Source organism: Macrobrachium rosenbergii, chromosome 14 (genome assembly GCF_040412425.1).
Source record: "Macrobrachium rosenbergii isolate ZJJX-2024 chromosome 14, ASM4041242v1, whole genome shotgun sequence".
Taxonomy (NCBI): Eukaryota; Metazoa; Arthropoda; class Malacostraca; order Decapoda; family Palaemonidae; genus Macrobrachium; species Macrobrachium rosenbergii.
Genome location: NC_089754.1, coordinates 15,495,303 through 15,518,358, shown reverse-complemented (window position 1 = coordinate 15,518,358; position 23,056 = coordinate 15,495,303). Strand labels below are relative to the sequence as shown.

At 34.8% G+C, this 23,056-nt stretch overlaps 1 protein-coding gene across 4 annotated transcripts in view; it reads right to left on the bottom strand.

Moving 5' to 3' along the window:
• The window catches only part of LOC136845733 (uncharacterized), a 289,129-nt gene that overhangs the window by 187,539 nt on the left and 78,534 nt on the right, over positions 1-23,056 (bottom strand). For all 4 annotated transcript variants that reach the window (XM_067115954.1, XM_067115953.1, XM_067115951.1 and 1 more), the window contains exon 2: positions 16,793-17,146. The gene's annotated coding sequence lies outside the window, so the exon portion shown is untranslated. The remainder of the gene's footprint in view (positions 1-16,792; positions 17,147-23,056) is intronic.

Here is a 23,056-nt window from a genome sequence, read left to right as displayed (position 1 = left end):
TCTAATAAATTCTGATATTGTATTTTGTACATAGTGTCTTCCTCCTCAACTGCTCCCGCCTTTTAAGGAGATAGACTTGGAGGTGAGTCATGATTAGGCAAAACGAAATGTTCTGAAAAGATGAATTACTAAAAGGAAAAAAGACATAAGTTGTATATGTATTGGCGGTATGCTAAATTGTAATTAAGGAAAGTGATAGCTTATTTAATGGTGGTTGCACAAAGAGCACCCTGATTAGTGAGGATAAATTTTTTGCATGCAATTTCAGCTCTTCACTTTTAGAGTTAGTTTTTCTCATGTTTTTCTTAATGCTATTTTTAGGAAGAGAAGCTCATGACAAACACTCTAAAAGGACGTAATCCACAGAAAAACAGTTCTCGTAAAAAAAAAAAAAATACAGCGGACTTCGCAACAGTAAAATGGATGGTTTGAAAAATATTCGTTGTAGATAGCATTTTACAGTGATTCCTTATTAATTTCACTTCATTTTGTATGAATTTCACAAAATTTCCCTAATAGTTACGAAAACAAGTATAGAAAATAAATAATCCAGCAAGGTTGGATGTTACTTGATTAATAATAAGACTGACGAAAATTGTCAGACCATTGAGCCTGATGTATTAGTGTCATAGGTTAACAGAGGACGCATTAATTCTAATGAATGAGGTCTGCGTTTGTTTTGAGCTTTCACCTTTGAAAAATATGAATAGATCATTAGCAAATTACTTCGTTTTAGTTGTTACGCATCAAATTACTGCAATTATTTAAAAATGTAGGTTTGTTTCTTACCAGAGTTGTACTTTTTCATAGCAGTTATGTTTTCATCAGGAATGTATGATGAATTATTTTATCATTTCCAGCTTTATGGTTAATAGTAAAATTGTAAAAAAAAATTTTATCGGGGCTCAACAAAATGATGGTTATGTTCCGGAAGACTAGTGCTCTGTCACTGCGAAGATTTCAAATCGAAGGTATTTATAATCTTGGCAAAATAGAGTTTTTACTATAGACCACAACCGTTGACGAAATATGCTTGTAGCGTAGGCAACACAACGAAAGTCAGGAAGGCTTCTTTAGAATATGCAGTTGTCAATAGAAGAAATAATGGGTAGATCCTTTTTAAATGTATAGTGGAGAAGACAGTTGCACTTAGCAACATGGGCTTCATTAGGGTAACTATCAGCGGACAGTAACAGCCCGAAGATCCATTATTTCTTCATTAGTAAAGAATTGAAGAGTAATAGTGTTTTTATATGATTGAGTTTTTATTTGATTGCTGACTTTGGGAACTATGTCATAAGCTTTGATAGGGTCCTTTTCCCAGTTCATGACATAGGAACAATGTCATGAATTGGCAAATTCTGATGTTTGGCATTTGGATGCGTCTTTTACCTGTTTCTTTTGCATTTGAATATCTCTGAACTGTGACCAAACATTTACCAAACTACACTTATGAAAATGAAAATGAAACACCTTGTCTGATTTTGGTATGGCCGCTGTTTGAAGTAGATATGCAGCCCCCCAAAAGGCTTCTGCCACTGTTTGGGATGCTGATAGGAAGTCACTTTCTTTTAGCATGCTAGTTACCATCACCATCTGTGATTCATCCTAGATCCCCTCCGTGTGTCAAAACGACAATCTTTTTTGCTTGAACTTCATCTTTAGGAAAAGGAAGAAACCACAGGGGTTCCAATTCCCAGAGTAAGCGGGTGGGTAGTAAATATCACTGGATCTGATTCTCCCTGGCTTCTACTTCTTCCTAAGATGAAGTTCTAGCAGAGGGGTCTGTGTTGTGATAATGTAGAGGAGATTTAATCGCTCTGTTGATAGTTCATGACACGTTTTAAACAACCGATTTTTTTTAATGTTCCAAGTATGTGTTAGAAGTGTTGGGGCAGTTCATTGATGTATAGGGTGACTTCTTTAAAGGAGATGGCGGTCGGATATAAATTAGGTAGTGTTTACATTTTATAATTTATCCGCGTACCTCCTGTATGTCATATGAGTCTCTGAAAGAATCTGAAGTAAGCTGTATTTTTGCCTTTTTGTATAAGATAAATGAAGAAAGGCTAAAAGCAGTTCATTACAAGGAGAGAAACTTTGATTTACAAGCTGCCTTGTGTGCCATACTGAAGAAGTTGTGCTCTCTTGTTCCTGCCAAGGCTTCATTCTGCCACATGGCTTAGCATTCCGAAGAGGTGACGCAAACGGATTTGTATTTTAATCCTTACTGGCATGTTTTGGATGGAACGGACTTTGCAAAAGGCAGTGGTCTTGTTGGATCTAGAGACCTGTGAAGTACTTCGATGACTTTCGACACTGGTACCTAGTGAACCATTTTCCAGACACTATAAGATTCATGCCCCGCAACAGTGAGAATATGGAGGAACCCTCCAGTACTTCTGCAGAGAAATTAAAACAAACCAAGCTACATTTGGCAGTCAGTACAACAACCTCTTGTAGAGGTTTAATCGTTGATACCGACAGCAGACTGGCTACAGTCACTGCACGAATGGGACTGTTCTTGAGTTCAATAGGAAATATTCAGCCATCCTGTCCATGTATCTAACACTTCAGTTAATGGGACGACGCCCTCAGAAGCACTGTAAGACAGGAAATCAGATAATTTCAAAACGACCCGGCAATTTATATGGATTTAACAAGTTACTGTATAAGATCAGAGGCATATTTACTTTACAGTATGATTATGGCATTGTACAAGGTAATTTCGTTTGGCATTCTCAGTCGTTCAAGCCAAAGATATTGACCAGAAAATTCTTAAGTAAATAAAAACTACTGTGGGATATTTAATTATTTGCTCATATATAGCTTTGTTATTTGTTATATGAATAAAAATACATAAATTTTGCTATTATAGAATTTAAATGGATTTTGTTAGTGATTTATGGCGGAATTTTGTTCTCTGACACTATGCGGTCTTTGTTATAAGAGAGGGGCTTTGTCCAGAGGAAATCATGCCTTGGGAATCTTTGTGTGATTGATTTTAGTCCAAATTCCTTGTTAAACAGAGAGAGAGAGAGAGAGAGAGAGAGAGAGAGAGAGAGAGAGAGAGAGAGAGAGAGAGAGAATGAATTTCCTTCAAAATAATGGCAAACTAAAGGGCAAAATAAAGATTATATTATAAATTTTATATATATATATTAATATATTTTATATATATATAAATATATTAATATATTATATATATATATTATATATATATATATATATATATATATATATATATATATATATATATTATAACTTTATGTATATGAGTATGTATATATTATAGAGAGAGAGAGAGAGAGAGAGAGAGAGAGAGAGAGAGAGAGAGTGTTCAAATTGATGACAGTGGAACTGAGAGATTGTGATGATGATCTTCTAGATAGTGTCACGTGTGTCGGGTAAGGATTCACTTAGCTATATCCCTCGTTGTAGACTGCAATATGGTCGTACAGTTCATTAACAACCATTCGCATGATGCTCGGCTCAATTCCACTTTGCATACTAATTCTTCAGGAAACCATCACATATAGGCTACAAGCCCCTTCCTCGCCCGGAGATCAAACACGGGAATCATTGGTTTAATCTAAGACTGCTACATCCTATCAGAACCTCAGAGAGAGAGAGAGAGAGAGAGAGAGAGAGAGAGAGAGAGAGAGAGAGAGAGAGAGAGAGAGAGAGATGAGATATACATAAAATGAATATGAAAATTTATTCCTCAAATTCATAAGAGTGAAGGACCTCGCACGCGCGCACACACATTATATGTATATATACTGTATATGTATGTATATATATATATATATATATATATATATATATATATATATATACATATATATATATATAAATGTATATAATGTGTGTGTGTGTTTATAAAGATGTGCTAACTAATTTTCTTCAGATATATCTCACAAAGAGAACTAATCATTCTTTTCCTAATGCCATCCCTCAAAGCCTTACCTGATTTAGTCTCGAAGTCGCATGCTATTAGAAAATTTAATCTCTCATGGTTATCTTGCAACCATGGTAACATAAAATGTTTGAAAAGTTGTTAAAAATTTTACATATAATCTTTTTGTGTATTATTGGTTTATATATATATATATATATATATATATATATATATATATATATATATATATATATATATATATATATATATATATATATATATATATATATATATATATAGAGAGAGAGAGAGAGAGAGAGAGAGAGAGAGAGAGAGAGAGAGAGAGAGAGAGAGAGAGATAGATAGATAGATAGATAGATAGATATCAGAAAACGTCTTCATATGTGTGCCTGTGGAGTGATGGATGACTGAATAATGTAGGTTATGTTTAGGTATCACTAGAATAACATATTTTATTAGACGTTTAAAGACTCACTTACAGGAAACCCGAGTCTTGCCGTAACGTTAAATGAGATGTGTCTCCAAATTCTGAGTTTGTAATCAACTCGCGTTTGTGCGCTTTAGTTACTGTAAAAGAAAACTGTTGTGACGGCTTTGTCTGTTCGTCTGCACTTTTTTCTGTCCGCACTTTTTTCTGTCCGCACTTTTTCTGTCCACCGTCAGATCTTAAAAACTACTGAGGCTAGAGGGCTGCAAATTGGTATGTTGATCATCCACCCTCCAATCATCAAACAAACTAAATTGCAGCCCTCTAGCCTCAGTAGTTTTTATTTTATTTAAGGTTAAAGTTAGCCATAATCGTACTTCTGGCACTGCCATTGGTACCATCAATACAGACCCCCACCGGGTCGTGGCTGAGGCCGCCACCGGACCGTGGCTGAGTTTCATGGGCCGCGGCTGAAAGTTTCATACAACATTATACGCTGTACAGAAAACTCGATTGGGCCGTTGAGACTTCGGCGCATTTTTTACTTGTTTTTATTTTCAGCGACTCTAAAGCCTTGCCAACGAACGTTTCGGTCATTCACGTATTAAACGTTTAGTTTATAAGAATTGATCGAAGTAGCTCTTAGTAAATTCTGTGAATTTTGTCGCTGCTTCAGTCACCAGGACGATCTGAGTCTCCAAGAAAGGAATAGGAAGTCGTTTTGCGTTAATAATCAGCCTTGTCATCCCATTCACTTTGGGGGGAGCATTTTCTCTTTGGATCGTGTTTTTATTTGCTTGTTGGTATTTTTTAACTCATTTTTAATTCGAATGGATGACAATAACACTTTTAATTAACGATATTAGCAGATACCGAGAATAATAGCACATGAAAATATATGTAATATTTATAGTTGGTAATGCATTTTCAGTTTAGTCGATGCATCATGCGGTGAAAGTCAGTCATTTTGTTTTCAGTATAAAAGGAAATTATTATTAGAATAAGTTTTCACGTTGTTTTAAAATGAATAACGAAAAATAGTTCGTTCAAAATGATCAATAGCATGTTCAAGATGAATAAATAAAAATAGTTTGGAAACAGGAGTGAAATACTGGAGTTCGATTTCATCAATCATCGAGTCCATTGTGATACAGCAATTTTCGCCTTATTTCAGCGTAATTACATTCAGCCCCAAACCTTGTCCTGCATTCGTTAGCGGAGACCGTAATCCAATTTCCATGCATTACCTCGGCTAACCGTGAATGTTTCGGATCATCTGACAGATCATGCGATTTGCAATGATCTGGCGTGGCCAAGTGCGGCCAGTCAGCGTCCGCTGGGAAGTTTGAGAAATGTGGCCAAGGGATGAAGAGAATGGGGTAATAGGAGAGGGTAGAAAGGTAGTAGAGGATGAAATAGAAGGCTAAAGGGCCGGAAAGCAATAGAGAATGAAATAGAGGATTAGAGAATGGGAAGACGATGGGAAAGGAGGTAGTAGGTTAAATTAAGTATACCTTAGTTTAATCAGACCACTGAGGAGCTGATTAACAGCTCTCCTAGAGAGGGCTGGCCCGAAGGATTAGACTTATTTTACGTGGCTAAGAACCAATTGGTTACCTAGAAACGGGACCTACAGCTTATTGTGGAATCCGCACCACATTATACCGGGAAATGAATTTCACATTATACCGAGAAATGAATTTCTCTAATTCTTCATTGGCCGGCCGGAGACTCGAACTCAGGCCTAGCAGAGAACTCTACCGACTCGTCCAACGATGAACTCGGAGGTAGTAGGTTAAAGGACAGGAAGGTGATAGAGAGGCAAGAAGCTTCTTTGGGAAACGGCGCAGGACCAAGGGAGAGACGTTTGCCCTTGGTTTATAGATGCTGTGAGTGATGGCAAAATGGCCGCACAGCGGTATTCCTGCGGTGCTTGGAGTGAAATGTGGCAGACGCTACTGGCACAGGTGGAATTTGAACAGATGTTCTCTGCGAATGCCTGCTTGCCTCCTTGTCAGCTGGAAGTGGACTAAATCACATACATTTCAGGGTGACTTATGCAATTCTCTGGCGGTTTGTTCAACAGATGTTGTTGGGTTGGTATATCTTAATTATTATTCTCTCTCTCTCTCTCTCTCTCTCTCTCTCTCTCTCTCTCTCTCTCTCTCTCTCTCTCTCTGCATCAAAACGGCATTAAAAAAAATGGCTATTTCCCGTTACTATTTAATTCCCCTGCCTTCTGGATACCGTCCGTGTGTCTGTTCTTGAATTTAAAGCGTTGCGGTCACGAATTCTTATTAGACTCTTGGAGTACTCATTTGTTTGATTTCACTGCAGTGGTACCTGTAGGAATGAATTTATTTGCTTTGCGGGTTTGCTGGAAGTAGTTACGCTTATTTTGGCTCTAAATTTTCTCACTCTTACATTAAGTTCTTCGGTTTCAGAGTTTCTATTTTATAAACCACCTTGCACGTAAGTTCATTTTATTTTAAAAGATTTACATTTTAAAAAAATCCTCGCATACAGGCTTGTTTTATTATAAAAGTTATCAATATATATACCTGTTTCCTTTGTTTTCTTGTTTTTTATGACCTCTCAGGTTACTCCAGCATATGCTATATAAAAATATATATATATATATATATATATATATATATATATATATATATATATATATATATATATATATATATATATATATATATATATATACAGTATATGTATGTATATATATATATATATTATATATAATATATATATATATATATATATATATGTATATATATATATATAATATATATAATGCTAAAAATCAATGGTTTGGTGGATATACATAACATCACAGTGCGTTCATTTGTTAATAGTTTTCAAAATGATGAAATATATTTTATGAGAATGGCAGACGAGAGCTGCAATCAATCCGCGGCAGGACGCGGCTATAATTTTCATTAAAAAACTCAAACTGCATTATTGCAATAACCAGTATATAATTACGTAGCTAGCTTGCTCATTGCATACCACCAACGCTCGTATCATTGATATGTATATCTTCAGAATATACGTTAATTTTTTTTTTTTTCATTTCTGTTCCATTTTATACCGACTTAGTATTAACATGCTTAGCGCAGTTTAGGTTAAAAACCGAAATTATTTTGTGGAGCTGGATGGTCCTGTTTTTCTGCGACTCGTTAAAATTTACGTTATGAATTATGAGAAGTGCTTCCGAAAAAAGGAAGGAAAAAATTCACCAGGCAGCACTAATTCTACAAAAGTTAATTTTTTTTTAATAATTTCATTCTTTGTTGGCGTACTACAAATGTTACTTTCATATTCAACGTGGTGAGCTTTAGCAGTTGTTTATTCCAGGTTAATTACCGTGAGTCCTTAGCGATGACCGGAACAAATATATCAAACGCAAACCGTTCATACAGATATCATATACACTTTTTTTTTCTTAATCAACGAGAAGTTTCTGGTATCTATTAGAAAATTATTGTATTTAGAGTAGTTTCTTTGATATGGTACTCAGACAATAATCTAGTTATCGCTGACCAATGAGTAATTACAGGTATGCAAGTTAACTTTTTAATGGTAGAGTAAGGGCCGTATAATCAGCTTTTATCTACAGTTGATTCTGAATGCCCAAAAAATTGATTCCTCTGCTAAATAAAATGCCAGGCCATTTTATTTTGTGCAGTCTGTAGTTTCCCATCCCAAAAGGAAAAGTGCAAAATCTAATACTAATAACCATTAAAATTGCATCGGGGTAAAAGCAAAGAAAAAAAGTAAAAGTTACGAATTTCCCGTAAGTACAAAGGTGCGCTTTGTGTCTTTGTAGGTCGTAAGTCTCTAGTATTGCAAATAGTCTATACTTAAAACCCTGTCGCATTTACGTATTCAGTAAATTGGTGGTGAACAAGTAAAGAAATTAATTAAAAATCATTTCTTTCAATGGAAAATTATTTGACGTTACTCTGAAATCTCATCGATGCCGAGAACTAAAACAGCGTGGTTAATTTTTTCTTGGAAGTAGAAATAGGTTATCAAAAGTGTATGTGAAATGGATGACTTGTAGGTTTTAAAAATAATTTCTATACCGTTTGCACTCTTCTCCTCATCCATATTCGGTCTCGAGTATGCCGTAAAATTTATAAAAGTTTGTATGTTCAGTTCTGAGAAAGGAACAAAAATCCATAGAAGTTTCTAACCCCAGTGAAAATCCTAGAGAGAAAAGAAAGACGGAAATAAAGAAGAAGTTCTAAAGGAAAAATGCAAAGGCGGTTGGGATTTTATGTCCGACGGTATACATTATGGAAGTCCAGAAGTTTACGATGTCGCTGGACTTCCTCCTCGTGGAGATCATCTTTTGCTTGGGTGGCAGGGGAAGTCAAGCCTTCCTCCCTTCCTTTTCTTCGTCTTTATTCCGTATTATCCTCATCTATCCGCTTTTCTGCCCATTCTTTTATTACAGACAAGAATTGGTTCGTTTCCAACGCTCGAGTTGTTGTAGCTTTTTTTTACTTTGTTTTGGCTACACTTTATTCAGTACTTGATTTTTGTGATTGTGGGTACTATGAACAAGATACTTGGCCAGAGGTTAAAAGGCTGTTCAGCTTGTAATGCCATTCATGCTGTTGACTGAATAGACTTTACAACATTCTAGAAGGATTATGATCAGTTTGTTGGGAAGTTCGTCGAAGCAGTCAAAGGTAAACATCTAAGTGAGATGGCTAATGAACTTGACTTATTATCATATTCTAGTTGCAATCTCCTAAGCTGATCTAACGGGCTGTCATTCGGTAGATGAAAATTAAATTGGCATAGGAATGGTAGTCATTGACAATTTAGAATGGAATAATAGTGATTGGTGGTGTATAACAGCATAGACGAAAGCCGTTATTGAAAATTCATGGAAGGTGAGCTACCAAGCATACAGTCTGTGGAACGTTTGTACTAAAAAGGTCAAAAATTGACGGTGTTAGAGGAACGGATCTAGACGGCTAGTCCTGACCCTAGGGACGTTGCGTACCATCCCGAAGCTTTTACCAAGTAGCTTCATCCCTTCTTATAGTATTTATGAGCTTTAGTGAAAAAGGCTGGCGCTGACTTGGACGGCTGCAAGTATCGTTATGATAACACATTGTGTTTATCTAGTGTAAGTGTTAAGATTTAATCCTCTGATGTTTATTGCTTGTTATATATTCGCCCTTTGGTCAGTTAAAGTTTGAGTTAAATAGAAAATTGGTCTACTAAAGTTTTGAGTGAAATAAAAAAAAAATGCACACTTTTTCAATAACATTTTATAACTGGTAGCTATCTCTTTTTAATTAATTTATTGCTAGAGAAAGGAAGACAAGGGGGTGGGTGTAGCGGGCTACAGATTCCTCAGGTAGCCGAGAGCCTTTCATTCTGATATATTTTCAGAGGGAAATGGCGCGGAAGAGAGATTGCAAATATGCTTGCAAAGTTTCTTGCTGGCTCACACTCTTCTTTGCATGTTAAGTTATGCATTCAATTATTTTTTGGTATGTTACAAGATTTATGTTTTCTCCTGCTGATTGGAACACGTATTTTCTAGAACGTGTTTCACTAGCAGTTTCGTTTGTGCATTAATAGCTAAATAGATGGTTTTTGGTGTATTTCTCCACGAACCTTTAATGGGACTGTATTTTGATGTAGAAATACTGTCGTCCTGGGTGAATTGCCTTCATTATTGATTTTGGTACTACTGTTACTAATACTGCTACTAATACTACTCATAATAATAATGTTACTATCACTACATCTTATAGTAATGTTAGTATTTACTACTAATACTGCTGCAACCAACATGACCTCTTTCTTCCCAGATACATGACATGAACCGTTAAATATCTGCTGGTCAGACTTCGTCCTGTTTTGTGACAGCCCCTGTTTCTGTTCATCCCAGTTTCTGTAAGGGAACATAAGATTAAGGGGGTTGTCCTTCTTGTCCTCATCCTCATCTCCTCCTCCTCCATCCCACCATCTCATCCCCTTGGGAGTCCTCCGCAGATGGTCCTCTTAGTGCAATCAGCCGAGTGGAAAAAACTGTCCAGCTGGATCCGGTGGGATATCATAATGCTGTTTAAAGAATTCTTTGCTATGATTGCTATTGATCGCCTATTTGCTCGGCCCCACGATTCGTTTCTTGTGAGCTCGATTCTCTTCTTTCATTAAACAAGAACTTAAACGTTGTTTCCAGTATTTTGGATCTCTTTGCGCAATGTATATTTTTTATATGTTAAGGAGACGTTGTTGATTGTTTGGGAATATTTCTCCGATGTAAGTGTGTAAATTGTGTTTTCCTATAACATTACAGATCTCTTTTGTTTAAAAAAAAAGTAGCCAAATTTGTCAATACAATATACAGTATAGGAACTATGGTAAAGTATGTAGTTTTATTTTTTAATGCAACTTTCTTAAATTTGAAGGAAATTTTACTGGAAATACTCCATAGTCCCCAAATTACTCGACCCGTGTTATAATGATGTTGACGAAGTCACAAAAAAGGCGAAAATTAAAATATTGTGGTTCACATTTCTTTTTAGAATAATGATTTTGAAAAAAGTAAGAATGATTTTGCTTTGGTATCAGTTATGTCACCTCAAAGCATTGGCCCTTGTCTGAATAGGAGATTACATTTTTGAAGAAACTGTAATGCCGAAAGTAACGTTCTTTGTGCCATTCTACTTTGCGTGCATTTGCTTATGCATTATTGAATATTGATCTGAAAATTTTGTTTTAAATATTACGATATTGTAGAAAATGAAAAGGGTTCAAGATGACAACCATAACACTGTGAAGAAGACGGTTCAACAGTTTCAGAGTCAGTGCATAAAAAACATGCCATTATGTGGCTTGACTACAGGATACCTGCGCAGAATGTGAATGTTAATTACTATGTGCAAACTGAGGTGTAAAAATTGTAGATGCAATGAAAGATTTTCATTGAATTAGAGCTACTGAAGATCTAAAATTCGTTGTTAAAAAGAAGAAACTACAATTTACAGCAATGTGATAAAAACTATAACCAGTATTGGTACGGACATCCAGAGTAGATAACATAGTATGCCAACAGTGATGGGGCAGAAGCTAAGCCTTTAATACCATCATCACTGTAGATTCAAAAATACTAACAAATTTTCGTTAGCTGGTTTGATCTGATTTGGACTTTAAGTGCTGTGAAGTAGAAAGCTGGAAGGTGAATTTCGATGGTTACTGCGAGTTTTGTCAACTATGTAAAATCATTCCAGTACAGTATTGCCTAACTGTAGAGATTCGTAGTGTAGAGCAAGGAATGAAGTGAATTTTAATCTATAATCTTAGTTTTCCTGAGTTCAACCTTCTTCTTCATTGAATAACTCTTCTTGTTTGTCCATTCCTCATTCTCGTAGGCTAACAGTCTGTTAATTACGACTGAGCAGAAAACTCCATCAACTGATGCTTTATCTTGCAGACAACTATCAGTTTTGGAACACCATTCACTTAAAAATTGTGATTAATTACTTACCTACGTAGTTTCCAGCCCCCAGCTATGAATAACCAAATAAAATACAGCACTAAAATTAGATTGAACATTTTTAGATTCGTGTATATTTTTATAGCTATTTGTAATGTAACTCGGAAGATCTGAAAAGGAATCACAAGTTACCGATTGCTTCCTAAATGCATACCAGCAATGGAAGTTAGTGAGGCAAAAAAGTCTAAAGGATAGCGCTTTTATAAGGGTTTGTCGACCAATTTTTTCAAATTAAATGAATGAAGACATATTTTTATATTCCTTGTCCTCGACATGTTTTTATAGGCTGCATCATTGGAATGATAAAAATTAAAGTATTATGTGTACAAAGTAAGTATAGCTTAGTTTTACCAGACCAAAAACAATGAAAAACACTGATCTCAAAATCAAAATGAAGATAAAAGGTCATATGGATCGTCTCTCCTTTTGGCTAGTTTATAACAAAACTCGAGAAAAAAATATATTAGTTCAGGATGACACCTTTTATCACTGGGCTTGTTACTCATAACTAGCTGATGAGGCCCTGATCCAAATGAATTTTCAAGTGCTGAAGATGAGACATATTTCTTGTAAAAATTTGTGGCTATAAATTCTCCCAGCAAATCAGAGTTAGAGAGTTTGCTGCACGCTGGCTAATTTTAGTGCATGAATCAAAAAAGTGTCACTAAAAGTTACACTTTTAGGGATGGGAAGACAGTTACAGATAAACAAGAAAAAAAAACAATGAAAAACACTGAACTCAGAATCAAAATGCAGATATAAATATGTATATATAAATCGTATATATATGTATGTATATGAATATTTATAACGAAATATATCGATATATACTTAAAAAATATATTAGTTCAGAACTGACACGTAAATGACATGGAAGTAGCACTGCTTTGTTTTGTGGTAGGTTGACTGTTACTCATAACTAGCTGATGAGAGAATGGTATAGAAACTATATCCAAATAAGGGAATTTTTAAGTGCTGAAACGATGAAACAGATTCACGTAGTGTTACTTTTCTAAGCATTATTATATGAGAAGTAATAAAAACCCTTATTTTTAGTATTTTTTTCGACTCTAGCTTCTTTTCTTATTCATCATTCCAAAGTATCTTAAAAGTTGTACCCTGATTGAATCTTCAATTAATTTTAGACTCGAAAAGTGAATTCTTTTTCTGTCCTTGTTTTCAGTATCACAGAACGAAGACTTCTCAGGTCTCCAGTCTTGTTGACGGGAAAGGAAATGGAAATAGGTTAATGACTTTACGAGATTCGTTCTGTTTTTCCACGTCAACACGTTAGTGGGACGTTTGGCAATTAAGAAGAAATAAAAGATGAACTAAATGACTTCCAGTTAGATTCCACGAAAGAGGAGTTTAATTGTGGCGAACTTGGGAAAGACAGATTTGCATTTGGAAAGAGAATCGAGAATAATTTTTTGGACACTGATGACGTAGGGCTTCTCTTAGATTTTTAACTGTTTGTTCCTGAAATATGAGATCTAAGGAACCTAAAAAAAATGTTTCATTGGGATTGTCCAGTTACTTTATTTCTCAAAATATGTCATTTTATATTATGCATAGCTTATTTCACCCTGCTGTTTCACTTTGTTTATTTATACAGTAGTATTTAGAAGAGGAAATGTGCTATAATGTACCACAATAAAACATGTAATAGTATTTATTAAACTCACTTTTCTGATTACTTCTTTGCCCAGGATTTTTTTTTTTTTGTCATATTCTTATATTGTCTGTTTACTTGTTATCTGTTGTAAACCGGTGTAGGAGATCGATACCTTGTATGCCCATCTTGGTTTCTTTGTTGACTAAAGGACATGAACAAAATTAAGTCAAATTCTAGAAATAGGAAATCGAAATTCAGTGGCAGTATGCGGTTTCTAATAAATGTGATCTAGGAGATGAGTAAGGAAGAGGAAAAGGGGGGATGGGAGCTAGTCTGCGAGACGTGGATCCTTTTCAGGCTTATGCATTAAGAAAGAAATGAAAGCAAAAGAGAAATTTATTCATTCGACGAGGAATGAATTTCTTGCAGTCTCTCTTATCATGCCGACTCCAGCTGAGTTGAAAATCAAATTCGACTATATCCCTCCGCGTAAGGAATTCTTAATAAACGTTGGTGGTCGAAGAATAGAGAAATGTCCTTATGTCTCTATGCATGAGCCCCTGTTGACTAATATATATATATATATATATATATATATATATATATATATATATATATATATATATATATATATATATATATATATATATATATATATATATATATATATATATATATATATATATATATATACATTTATTATATATATACATTTATTTAAATGTGTCAATGTGTCAATGTGTGTGTGTGTATGTATGTATACATACATACATACATACATACATACATACATACATACATACATACATACATACATACATACATACATCATCCACCAAAAAGTGGTAGCATTCCAGTTGTCAGCAAGTGTTTTGTGATGAGGTTGTTAGCCTCCTACGTAAAGTTGTTTTTATCTAATTCTTTGCAATCCAGCACTGTATACGGTACTGTAGATCTCACGCCTCAGGCCATTTGGCGATTTGTAAATCATGCAGAGTGGCAGTAATGCTGTCTGTATGTCCTGGGGTCCTATAGGAAGGAAAAATTGTGGTTGCTGTTGCCCGCATGGAATCAACATTCCTACACACTGGCGCTTCCTAATGCAGTAGAGACAAGGCTGTATATTCCAGATGGTAATTCTTACTGCCTCCCTGGTAGTAGAAACTGACATGACCGACCATTAGACCCAAGAAACGAGGGACCCGTTGCAAGAGGAAGGTGAAAGGTTCCGTGTGCATGAGGGTGAACGACACGATGCTAACAAGCCTTCCGTGTTGGTACTTGATGTTGTTAATGTTAATGCGCATCCTAGGTGCAGAATGAATGTGGCAGTAACCGTTGTCTTGCATTCTTCTCGGTGCCTCACCACCCTTTCTCTATTAGGGAAACTACTTCATTTTGGATTATATTATATTATATATATATATATATATATATATATATATATATATATATATATATATATATATATATATATATATATATATATATATATATATATATATGTATATATATATATATATATATATATATATATATATATATATATATATATATGTATATATATATACATACACACACATATATATGCGTGTGTGCACGTGTGGGTGTATATATACTGTATATATATATATATATATATATATATATATATATATATATATATATATATATATATATATATATATATATATATATATATATATATATACAGTATATATACATGTATATATACATGTATATATACTCATATATATATATATGTGTGTGTGTGTATTTATTAAGTGTGTTTGTATAATATGGAGATGAAGTCTTGTATACCTTGCTCTTGGCATCTCTCTGTCAAGACTTATTCACCCTTTTATATATCTTGGCAAGCACAGTAAATGTGATTCCCTCTCTTAAGTTTTGATATTAGTCAAAAGGTATGACTTTCATTATTAACGATTGCCAGAAATAAGTTCAAAGTGTATTATTTTGACATATCAAAAATCGTAATATGAGTTTCAGACAATATTTGTAATATTTGGCCTGTAAAAACGCATGTTCAAAAGCAGTGATTTAATTGAAATTAAAACGCCCATTGTCTATACAATCAAACGAGAACATGTAGCTGCGTTTAACAGCGTCAAACACTAGGAGAGAGAGAGAGAGAGAGAGAGAGAGAGAGAGAGAGAGAGAGAGAGAGAGAGAGAGAGAGATAAAACTGCTGAAATCTAAAGTTGAGAGAGAGCGATGAAACTGTCACAAAACTAGGATAACTTGATAGAGTGAGAGAGAGAGGGGGGAAGACAATGAAATAAGCATCCCAAAAAAGTGTTAGATGAATATCACAGAATATACCAAACATGAATTTGCGTTCTTTGTCAGTTCTGAGTGCACGTACGCACACCTGCACAAAGGAGATGAAAGAGAATACGATTATCTTTGATGGCTCATCAAATCAATCATGGAGAGGGCTGCGAAGGCTCTTGTGTGATAGATCGATTGATTGGAATTCACCTTCCGTCATCACGACCGCATCTTCTCTGATGGAGCTTTTTTTTTTTAAGGTTTTCGTCCACCGAGCAATATCATGTTGCTTCGCTTGGTATTATTACTTTGTGAGATAACTGCTGTTTGGACGTTTATGTTTCAGGCGTGCAGTGAACAGCTTACAGAAAGGTATTTCGAATTTGGCCCTCGTCACTAATATTTTATACAAATGTGTTTGATAAATAAATAAATAAATATATAAGTATATATACATACATATACATATACATTTATCACACATTACCACAGGTGAAAAATATAGAGATGTGGTGTAGGTCCTGACCGGTTTCGACTTTATTTCCAAGCCATACACATACATGCAAACATACATATATACACACAAAAGAGAGAGAGAGAGAGAGAGAGAGAGAGAGAAATGTGTTTGTGTTTCATATAGAAGTTTAGAGTAACATTTACTTTACAGGTAAAAGATTTACTTGAAAATAATAAGTTGAAAGGTAAGGTTTTGGTTTACTCAAGAATTTCCCTGTGTACAACTTTTCCTTATGATTCTCTCGAAATGATTGGTGTTCAGGGTTTTCAGTGAGGCTGGAGGCTGAGGGTGTTAATGGAGTTTTATTATTTTTATTTATTTTTATTTTTTTATAATTTTTTATTTATTCATTTTTATTTACATATTTTCATTTATTTTATTTTTTTGTTTATGTGGAGAAAGAGCAGAAAGACAGAGCCTCGGGAGCCTTCACGCCTTTCAAGACTTGACCTAACAAAGGAAAGAAAAGGGGCACTTACCTCAAGCACGTAGACGGCCGCTCATCCGAAAGCGTCTTCTCGAACTGGCTGTGTCGGGAAGGATCACTTGACCATAGATATGATATCGAACATCGTCACTGCATCAAACGACATTATCACACTGTCTGCATGTTCCTCCTTTTCTCCTCCTCCTTCTTCTTTTTGGATTTTTGATTTTCTTCACCGTCTCGTCCTATTGGATGTGTTTTGCTGTAACTCTTTTTTTTAGTTTACCAGTTTGTAAATTTTCCACTTATATTTTGTAGGTTTTTTTGTGTTATTTTAACTAGACTAAATTAGTCCACGTTGCATCATCAAAGAAAAACAGTTACCATTTAAATATTCCTTCTCGTTCTGAAATGAAAAATAAAACTTTCGCTTGATTTACTCACTGGAAACTGGTAATAGTGCGTCAAAACCAGTGCTTCATGAACCACCCCAAAAATTGTAGTAATAGTGCGCCAAAACCAGTGCTATAAATTTTTGCAGTTGATTTATATATATATATATACATACAGATGCACAAAGACATATATATATATATATATATATAGCAGTTGATTTACGTAAGTATAGACATACAGATGCACAAAGACATATATATACATACATATATACGTACACACACGCACACACACACACACACACCTTAGTAAAAAGAAGTTGTGGTGAAATTAGTCAGCCCTTTACGTAACATGTAATGGAGGATATTCGTGTATAATTTCTAGTTAATTTTCTAGTTGATAATGCAGGATTCACATTTCTGGTCGAGTCGCAATTCCTACTACAAATATTTGGCCATACAGTGGCCATGTACTTTTTACTTTCATTTATACAAAGAGAGAGAGAGAGAGAGAGAGAGAGACTGCAAAGTTCAAACACTCGCTAAATGCGAAGAGGGTTGTTTTCGGTAACGAATTCGGTTCAAAGACCGTCCTTCCCTCCCTGAGAGGAGAAAAGAAACACGCACACGGCAAAAGGACGAAGCTCCAGCGGAGCCAGATAAGGAACGGAAAAACCGAATATTTTCTTTCAAGTTTTCGTTTTGTGTTTGAGGACCCGGATCTCTTTAAAACGCTTATGGTCAGTTGAGGAATTTGTTTCATTTTTTATTTAATACTGTCATCACCCTATGAATTACGTTTTTCCTATAGATAAGACCGGTTTTTACCGATGCTAGTGTGTTATTTGTTTACATAGTTTTATGTATATTTATCATAAGATGATTCCAGATGATAATGTAACATATTCTGTGTTCCTTAAAATATTCATGATTTAAAATATTCAGTATTTATCTAATCATATATATATGTATATATATGTGCATATACACACACATATATATATATATATATATAATTTGATATTTTATAAGCATAGAGAAATTTAAAACCTACGAAAAATTACAGATCCCTGAAGAAACAAGAACAGCCATTCTCTCTCATTCTTATACTACGAGAATATCCACAATTTCCATAAAAATACCAAAAACTGCACTGTAGAAAAGCTGTACTGGCATGTAATAAATAACTGGGATAAAGTCTGTAATAAGGAAAAAAAATTAAGTATACCTTAGTTTAACCAGACCACTGAGCTGATTAACAGCTCTCCTAGGGCTGGCCCGAAGGATTAGACTTATTTTACACGGCTAAGAACCAGTTGGTTACCTAGTAACGGGACCTACAGCGTATTGTGGAATCCGAACCACATTATAGCGAGAAATGAATTTCTATTACCAGAAATAATTTCCTCTAGTTCTTCATTGGCCGGCTGAAGACTCGAACACGGGCCCAGCAGAGTGCTAGCCGAGAACTATACCGACCCGCCTAACGAGTAACTAAAATACAGAAATACATGGTATTTGTTTAGCGTCGACTTGACTTACTCCTTTATTAATTGACCAAAAAATATTATCCTTGATGCAGTGGTTTAATCTTAACTCTAATTCCGCCTCGTCACTCATACTGTCAGAAAGAAAATGTAATTGCCCATTGGTATAGGAAGAATTTCTGTGCGTTGTACTTTTGCCTAGAATGTTCCTCTCTCTCTCTCTCTCTCTCTCTCTCTCTCTCTCTCTCTCTCTCTCTCTCTCTCTCTCTCTCTCTGCAGAATCAATTTTCTTTATGGGATCGTAAAAAGGAAATGAAAACTGTTAGTGAAAAAAGGATTATTTGATATACGGTTACAAGGCAATAGCATACAAGAGGATAAGGTTATGGGTAAATCAGATAAGATTCTTTAGGGAGAAAGCGGATTTTTTCTAGAAAAGTAAAATGAGAAAAAAAAGGTTAATGATTAGTAGATCTTAAAAAGTACAAAGAGTAATGTCCGAAGAGTGTGCCGTCTTTTGTGGACTGGGTAAGTATTTTAAAGAATTGCAGAATGTGGAAGATAGATGAGAATGAAGTTTGAATGCTCGGAATGTGGAAGGGGTTAGTGTCAATTTAAGAACGCTTGTGGAAGTTACATGGAATTTATCAAGGACATAAAAATTTGGAGGCACAACAGTCTAAGGGACTATTATCGGTGGGGGATGGAACATGCCTGGGTGGCTGACTAGGGTATAAAGATGTCTGGATGATGGGAAGCTCCAATTGTTTATCTCTACAAGTGTTAAGATGGTGGAGGATTTTGAATGAGAAAATATAACAAATAACAGAAGAACTGATAGGGTTAAGACACCATAGGTTAAGATAATTCTGTGTGGAGATATGCAGATATGCTTATTATGAAACCGGAGTGATAGAAGTGTGAAGATGAAAGGAAATCCTCATTTGGTAAAGGGGGCAGGCAGGTTATAATCGAATTAGTAGAAATGCAATGTGGAGTTTGCTTAGGATGTAAGATCATTTGTGCTCCGACTAGGTGTTTTTGTTTGCCTCCTTAGATCCAGCCGTCCACTGAAGGACGAAATAGGAAGGGGAGTCCTCTTCAAGTGTTTTGACATGCATTCATGGTTTTGTCTTCGGGGATTTTCTGATTTTCCTTTGTCCCTTTCAAAGGTTTACCTATAGCAGGCGATTTGCTAAAGACTCTCATGCCATGCAATGAAAGGAACAACTTGAGTTTTGTGGTGATATGTGTGTGTGCGTTATGTATATATATATATATATATATATATATATATATATATATATATATATATATATATATATATATATATATATATATACATACATACATATATACAGCACACACACATATATATAAACAGTACACGAAGACACACACATATACATGATATATATATATACATACATACACATACATAAATATATATATACTGATCTTTCCATTATCAAAAAATATATATTTTATAAATATTTTTATATATATATATATATATATATATATATATATATAATATATACTGTATACATATTGGCGTGTGTGTGTATGTATGTGTGGTCTTTCCTTTATCATTACTCAAGAAATTTCCAGTATTTTATCCAGAATTCTCTCCACGTACACTGTTCTCAGTCGTTATTTCTCTGTCCCCCTGAAAAACGGAACGCTATGAAATGCATGAGGGTCATGATAAAACGACTCCATAAGCTGAGGGTGGTGATATTATCCATCAGAAGGCTCTACTTTATATTCTTCATTTCAGTCTTGGATCCCTCTGAGATTAGTGTCCTCTTTTTCCCCGGTTTCCCGTCGCTCTTGGGAAATATGCATATGTTGCAGGACTCTCTCTCTCTCTCTCTCTCTCTCTCTCTCTCTCTCTCTCTCTCTCTCTCTCTCTCTCTCTCTCTCTCATGGGTGTGGTGATTTGAGGTCAATTTTTTAAATTTTCGTTAGGCTTGTCACGCAAAATTATAGTTTAATGTAAATTTCACATAGAAATTATAATTGTAGCATAGTGGAAAAGCTTAGATGATTCTTATTCTCTTTTCTGTGTTGAGTACTGCACGAGTATATTCAACTTTTACAGGTACACAGAGTTTACAGATTCTCTCTCTCTCTCTCTCTCTCTCTCTCTCTCTCTCTCTCTCTCTCTCTCTCTCTCTCTCTCTCTCTTATGGTGAATCAAAATTACTTTTTTTTTTTAATTTCTCCTAACATATTTTCTTGCGTCTGTTATTTTATTCGCTTTTTTGTACCTTGTCATTTTTTACCAAGTATTTTGTATCTTTATATGTACTTTTTTCTATCTTTATATGTACGTAACTCTACCGTTGTTTCGTTTTTCTTTTAATTTTGGCAATTTTTATAGATTTATTATCGTTGACACTTCAGAACAAAGTTATTCAATTAATATATAAAAGTGTAGGTAGTTCACGGTATAGAGTCTTGTGGAATAGTGAAATCTTTCTCTTACTTTACGCATAAGTTTCAATATGTGAATTCAGTTGGTAGTTAACATTAACGTTGCTAAGTAATGTTTATTTGGCAGTATATCATTTCTTGAAGGCGTTTCCCCCTACATCATCACCGGAGACATTTACTGGCAAATTTTCGATTTATCTTTAATATTTATGATCTATGAATTACGTTTTGATATCTATTTCGACAAGCAAAATATATCTGAAATGCATTCACTTTAGTATCGTAGAAGTCACTCTAAGCAAAATGGTCTGTTGAAACTGAAATGTCATAGATGTTATTATTAATCAGTGTGAAGCAATAGGTCATTCATTGTCTTAACGCAGCTGTGAAATTATATCATACATTTTATGTTATCGAACTTGGTTGACAATTACTCATTTATCCCTGTCCAGAAAACTACGAAATAGGGCCAGATTTGTCACTGTGGGGAACTGAGAGGAAAACCACAACCATTGTGTTTATGAAAACGGATATATATTGGTTTTGTTAAATACCCTTTGACATATACTAGTGTTGTCAACGAAACTGTTAGTATGTTATGAATACGGTTGCATGATATAAAAAAAAACTTGAATTATCAGTTATCGGAAGCGCCCTGAATACTGATATACATCATCGGATAGTATTGAGGTGTATGACGTTTACCGGTAGTCAAGAAAATTATTTACACATGTAGTAGTTAGAAAAAACTGTAAGTAAACATGGTAGTAAACAAAAATTTAATTTCTTAGTGTTAAGATATCCGAAGCAAATACCAGTTTTAGACAAAACTGTGAATGATACTAACTGTTAAGAAAGGTGAAACATTTTGAAATTACGAGATGCCTAATATCTGTGGTGTTTTTAAATTAGTTAAACAATGAAATGGTCATAAACCCTCTACCTCTGTTATAGCTAATCCCGTTACAGGTTTTTATATTATAAGGTCTAGGCCATGTCAATTTGATAGTCTTGTCTTTAGGAATCTTGATCAAACGTATTTGAATTGCACTAGTGATAATGACCTTGGAATTTTATGTAACTGCGTATATATATTCTGGTAATTTGTAAGTCAGAGTGATCATAAATACTTCCGAGCCATTTATCCTTAGGATTTTTTTCCTGTAATTGTCTAAAGTCTGATACATTTCCTAATGGCTGTTTGATATTTTTAATAGATGCATTACTGCATGTTATGTTTTTTAATGAGACTGCAACTTTCAAGGAAACTACAAGGCAACCCTTCCTTTGCCGTATTTACGGACAGTAGTAATACAGAAAAATAAAACAATTGACCTTGTGCCCTTAACACAAAGATGCTGCTGGGCATATGACCCCAGCATGATGCTGAAAAAATGTGTATTAGTGTTTTTGGCATTAGTGAGCTGATATATCAATGCCATTCAAGTGCGTACATTAATTATTGGTATAATTACATATTTATAGGAACATACTTCAGTTAATATATTTTCATAAACACCCCTATCCATCATTTCACTTTATCTAGTTTAATATTCGCTCATCCTTGTTATGCCCTATACTTAGCATTTGGTTTAATTACTGTATGTAATTCTTAGAGCTGATTAAGACTCGAGATTTTAATTTCGTCTCAAAGCTGTCCAAAATAGAAGATGAGACGAATTATAAAGATTTTTCCAGTAGCAAACAAAATAAATCATCGATGTTAAAACCATCATCGTCATTTTCATCTCAGGGACAGGGAACCAACTCTGTTCTCCTTTTGTTGGGGAACTGAAGCGGCTGGTATGGTTGAATTCACACGGGTCCTTATCTCTGGAAATTGGCGATGTTCGTGTGTGTGCACGTGTGCCTGTGACGCGAGATGCAAGATAAGAAGAATAACAAGCGTCCCCCTCATGTTGGGTCAAAGAGATACCACTGGTAATTGACAGGTCCAGGTCAGCTCGGTTTCTATTTCATTTTGCAATTTTCGCT